This window comes from Poecilia formosa, unplaced genomic scaffold, assembly GCF_000485575.1.
Source record: "Poecilia formosa unplaced genomic scaffold, Poecilia_formosa-5.1.2 Scaffold1, whole genome shotgun sequence".
Lineage (NCBI taxonomy): Eukaryota > Metazoa > Chordata > Actinopteri > Cyprinodontiformes > Poeciliidae > Poecilia > Poecilia formosa.
Window position 1 is genome coordinate 57,013 of NW_006799940.1, and position 5,287 is coordinate 62,299.

General features: G+C 34.8%; 1 long non-coding RNA gene across 1 annotated transcript; it reads right to left on the reverse strand.

Annotated features, from left to right (window-relative positions):
• Positions 1–1,377: 1,377 nt before the first annotated feature.
• LOC107835707 (uncharacterized) lies at positions 1,378–1,567 on the reverse strand. Its single transcript, XR_001661517.1, has 2 exons — positions 1,526–1,567; positions 1,378–1,463 (listed from the first exon to the last, which is right to left on the reverse strand). It is a non-coding gene; the product is annotated as an uncharacterized LOC107835707 (long non-coding RNA).
• Between the last annotated feature and the right edge of the window lie 3,720 nt (positions 1,568–5,287).

A 5,287-nucleotide genomic window follows, 5' to 3' on the forward strand; every position in this document is an offset into this window, starting at 1 on the left:
GTGAAATTGTGTTTTTTTGACATTAGGGGAATATCGACGCACATTTGTAATGAAACGCAGCCAACATGGATGCATGGTTTTTCAACCAGTTTAGAACACAAAGTCCAAAAATGAATGAGTTAGTTGTAAAAATGTATAGTTTTTAACAGGATGAAAGAGGTAAACATTAGTTTGCAATCACAGCAGTTTGATAGTATTTGTGTGTTCACCATCCAGTTGACTTTGCTACACAATTTTTGATAAGTTTTTGTGGTAAGATGAGTTAGTTTTTGTCTGTATCAGAAGTAGTAAACATTTGTGCAATGAGAGTCACTTTAGCAGGTTGAAATAACAAAAAATCTCAAACATGGACAGTTTTAGTGCTTAGATGTATGTCTTAATTTTTTGCAGCATAAAAGCTGAACAGAAGGTCACAGGTGCTACCTAAGTATTTATTTACAGTTCCTGGTGGAGCTGAACTGTGAATAATTCATCTGCAGGAGTCTGTTGACAAGATGGGCTGATGTAGGAGAAAGGAAATCAATGCAGACATGATGGGCAGCAGACTCCTCCATATCTGCTTTTGACCTGAGCTCTGCTATAGGTGAGCGTGTGTGAAGTCACAGAGATTACAGCTCAGCCCTATGTAAAGTGATCAGGTCTTGATCTGCTGATCGGAGTGAAACAGAGTCCGCTGAGGACGGCCGGACCTGAGGGAAATGTCATGTTCACGTTCCTCATGTTCGACACTGCAGACAGTAACTCGAGCATGTAAGAGAACCTTTGGTTACAGACAATGACAGGATGACCGGGTGAATAAACCGCTTATCTGAAAAGCACATGGATCTGATAAGTCTGCACAGCTGAAAGGACCGACTGCATCCTGCAGGGCTGCTGGCCCTAAACACAAAGATTTCATCTAGATATACAAGTACAGTTTCTATTTTCCACCCAGAATTTAAACTGTTGAATCAAAAATTATTCTAAACACTGAAAATAATTCTATTAAACTGACACATAAGTGACTTCAGCATTATTTGGCAAAGAGTGAAAAAAGAACAAAATGGCAAATGAAATAGAAAGGAAAGAGTAAAAAAAGGAAGAAAGAGTGAGAGAGCAAAAGAGCAATAGAAAGAGCACAAAAAAGCCAGAAAAAGAGCAAAAATGAAAAAAACAAGATTGAAATAAAGAAATTGGTAGAAAGAAAGAGCAAACAAAAGACTGACTAAGTAGTCACTGATTTCTAGATAAAATGCAGTATTTGAATAAATAAATAAACACTGCAAAAACTAAATCTTACAAAGTATTTTTGATCAGGTTTTCGGTATCTTAGCACGCTTGAAATGAGACAAAACAACTTACAAGTAACTTTTGAGCAAGATATAGCAGCTTGTTTTAAGCCAGTAATTCCTTAATATTGACGAAAAAGTTCTTGTTCCACTGCTGCCGTTACCTAGCAACGGCAGCCAAGCCCAGCACGTCACCTAGCAACGGCAGCCAAGCCCAGCCCGTCACCTAGCAACCCCAGCCAAGCCCAGCCCGTCACCTAGCAACCAAGTTCTAGTTCCACTGGCAGATTATTTCACTTATTTCATTTTATAAGTGAAATAATCTGCCACTTATAACAGTACTAGTATGTTTTCCATCAATAAATTTTTTTATGGAAAACAAACTCTCACAGTTTGCTGAAAAGTTACTTTAAAGTTAGTTTTGTCTTAATGCAAATGTCCTGCTGCACTTACAATAAGAAACTAGACTGGTAAATTACTGGTAAGGTTTTGTTTTTTCAGTGAACATAACACAATTGTAATTTCATTTGTTTGTTTTATTCAAAAAATATTTTTTCATGCATCAATTTGGCTATATGGTATTGAAATAATGGGGAAAAAACTATTCTTACTGGATCGGTATCAGTGTTAATATTTATTCACACTGAGCTCCAAAGATGCAGGTGGAACAGCAAATGAAGAAACCCCAGAGGGTTGAGGGTCCAAAACAACATCAAAGCATCTTGTAGTTGTAAAATATACAGCGGAAAGACATAAACAGCTAAAATCTGAAATGTTTCTGTAGTTATTAGTGTGGATGTGTGCAGCGGATTGCATAAAGGAAAGAAAGCAGAGGAAACATTACGCCTGCAGCCTGTGAGCTGCAGCATTAGCACCATGAAAGCCGTCATTATGCCTCCCAAAATGTAGCATGAGATGAGTGCAGACCTTTTAAACAAAACAGGCTTTGTAAAAGACGCTCCACATCCCACCAGAGTCACTGCTGCAGCGTATTATTCCACACAGACCGAGGCTGTGATGCTAAAGTTCAGTACCACACCATCCTAATGAAGAGGTCTCTCACTGCTATCCACAGAAACTTTGAGTAGCAATTATTACACTGCAAAAACACAAAATCTTACCAAGTATTTCTGCCCTAGTTTCTACTGCCATTATCTAGCTTCAACCAAGATATTTGAGGCTTGTTGCAAATATCTGGCAAACAAGCCTCAAGATATTTGAGGCTTTTAAGTAAATAATTCTTTAATATTGACAAAAAAGTACTATTTCCATTAGCAGATTATTTTACTTGAAACAAGACATTTTCCCATGTTGTAAGTAAAATAATCTGTCAGTGGAACTAGAACTTCTTCATCAATATTAAGTAATTATTTACTTAAAACAAGATGAAAAGTTACTTGTGACTAGATCAAAAATACTTTAGGGTTGTGTGACATCAACACTTAACGATAAATTGTTCCAGAAATTATTACGATTAACGACAATATTGTTTTTTGAGAATATTTTCAAGTAATATAATGATGGCATAATAACACAAGAACAGATTCTCAAAGATCAATAAACTTTAAATTCTAATGAACATTTTAACAAAGGAACTGGAAGACGTTTTAAATACATCTCTAAATAATATTCTGTCAAATAAAAGAGATAGTTGATTTTTTTTTTTTTGACAGATTTTTTTTTACATATCAGGATAAAGTGGCAGATAAATTGGATGGAAAAGATGCCCTAATTTTTAAAATTTCTTTAAAAAAAAAACTAAAAAAAATGGAGGTGTGTTTTGCAAATATAATTTGCCATTTTTACATTTCTGCATAATACAAAATGTGCCTTCAGAAGTTTCCTAATTTATATAATTTAACCTCACCGATCAAAGCATATTTATGGCAAAGCTTGACACAAACAAAAGGTTTTCATTTCATAGCGAAATAAAAACATCAAAATACATCAATGTAAATCCTACAAAGGAAAACCTTCACTGCCTTTCTGTGAAAAACTTTTTATAGAAATGTTTTATTTCACTGAACTTGGAGTGGAGTTTGATTCCTGAAAACATGCGGCGTGATAAGAAGCTTGGAGAGAGAGGGAAGTACCTGGAGAAAGTTGGAAAGCAGCGTGTGTGCATGAGGTGAAATGGGCTTTTTCAATTAGATTCAGAAAGATGCAGACTGGGGAGGACAGAGGAACTAAAGAAGATGGAGATAATCCATCAAACAGACAGTTTTCACAGCAAGAACAAAAGGAGAGAGAAGCAGTGGGACGAGCTCATACATGAGCTCAGCATCCGGAGACGAGCAGATCTTTATATTCTGAATCCAAAACGAAAACAGGAAACGTCTGACTTTTATATTAATCCTTTAGCACTGCTGCAAGAAAAAAAATCTAAATTACTTTATTTTTAGACACGGTTTGTGCATTTTGTGTTTTTTAAATGATCAAACTGACCCGTTTCCTCTTCATGTATCAGACTGATCTCCGTCTGTTAAAAGTATTTCAGTTGAAAAGATAAACACATTTCTGCACTTACTGAACGGTGCACCGTTTACAAAATCTTTGTTTTAAATTTACAGATACTTAAATGTGGAAAATCTCCAGAATATTTCCTCAATAGAGAAAAATAAAGTTTTAAAAATAATTATCTATAAGCTGTGCAACACTTTTAGACAACTTTAACAATTCTTATTAAATAAATATAAATGTAAGATTTTTTCTTCCACATTTTATCATTTTAATTAAATTACCAAACTCTTTAAAAGTAAACTTACCACATCTTTGAGGTATAAATGTGAGACGACACAAATTGTGTTTCTATTACAAATGTGCACAAAATTTAGTTCATATTCCGCTAATATTGAAAAAACAGAATTTTGTAAATGTGGTGTTTCTGTTAAATAAGAAATGCATTTAAAATCACACGTGAATAAGTCTAACGCAATAAGTCATTAAAAAACATGCCGCGTTATCATCCTGCTACCACTTCCTGTTGTCTTCTTTGGCATTTTCGCCAGTAGCAACATCCGGTTGTTGATCGCATGATTTGCGTTAAGCAAAAAACTGTTTTATTGCAATAATTTCGCAAAACTAACCACCTCAATTGTTTTCAAAATTGCCATCTTTTGGTAAAAATAAATTTTTTATAGTTCCAATTTGCAGAATTAAATGGTCAATGGAAACGTAGCTACACAGTCCAAGTCCTTTTAGTCACTCCTCAAAAGGAGAAAAACAAGAGAGCATTGCATTCAAGTAAAAAAACAAAAAACAAAACAAAAAAAACTGTTGATTTACTACAAGTTTGAGAAAAAATCCCCTAAACATTCTGATATTGAGAGTTGGATCAATAAAACCTTAAAACAGCTGGAACTGTGAGAACAAATAATTACTAAATAATTACAAGAGGTGTCATGATCTTCAGTAGAAAGATGAGAGTGGACATAAACGGTTGTTTTTGCCTGTAGTCGAAGCAGACTTCAGCAAACAACAAAAACATCTGATGGTTTACTGGTGCATTAAAACCCACAGTAATTAGCGCTTTATGGTTTTATTTTTTCACAGCGCCACACAAAATGGAACAGATGGTCTTATGATTAAATTAAGTCAACAAGTTATGCTTCATCGTGTAAAACGTCCCGTAGCAGCTGAAAGCTCAGTTCTGGCAGATTTCAGACACAAGATAAAGGTTTTTATGAAGACTTTACTAATCTTGTTGAGAGCAGATTGAATGATCTGCTGCATTACATGAGTAAGGGAACGTTTTACAGTGTTTCAAAACAGAAAACATGCAGATTCATCAACATCCAGGTGCTTTTTAAAAACTATGCACTGGAATCAGATGAATTCATGTTTATGTTGGAAATGCCTGAATGGAAAACCAAAATTTAGGTTTTCCATTCAGGAAAACCTAAATTTTATCTGAGATAAAATGAAATTAATGCCTTCCCAGACCGTAAAGCTCCGTAAAGCTTCACACCTGGGTTTTAAAATATTTACATGAATTATTTTTAGCCCTTGAAACAAACTTG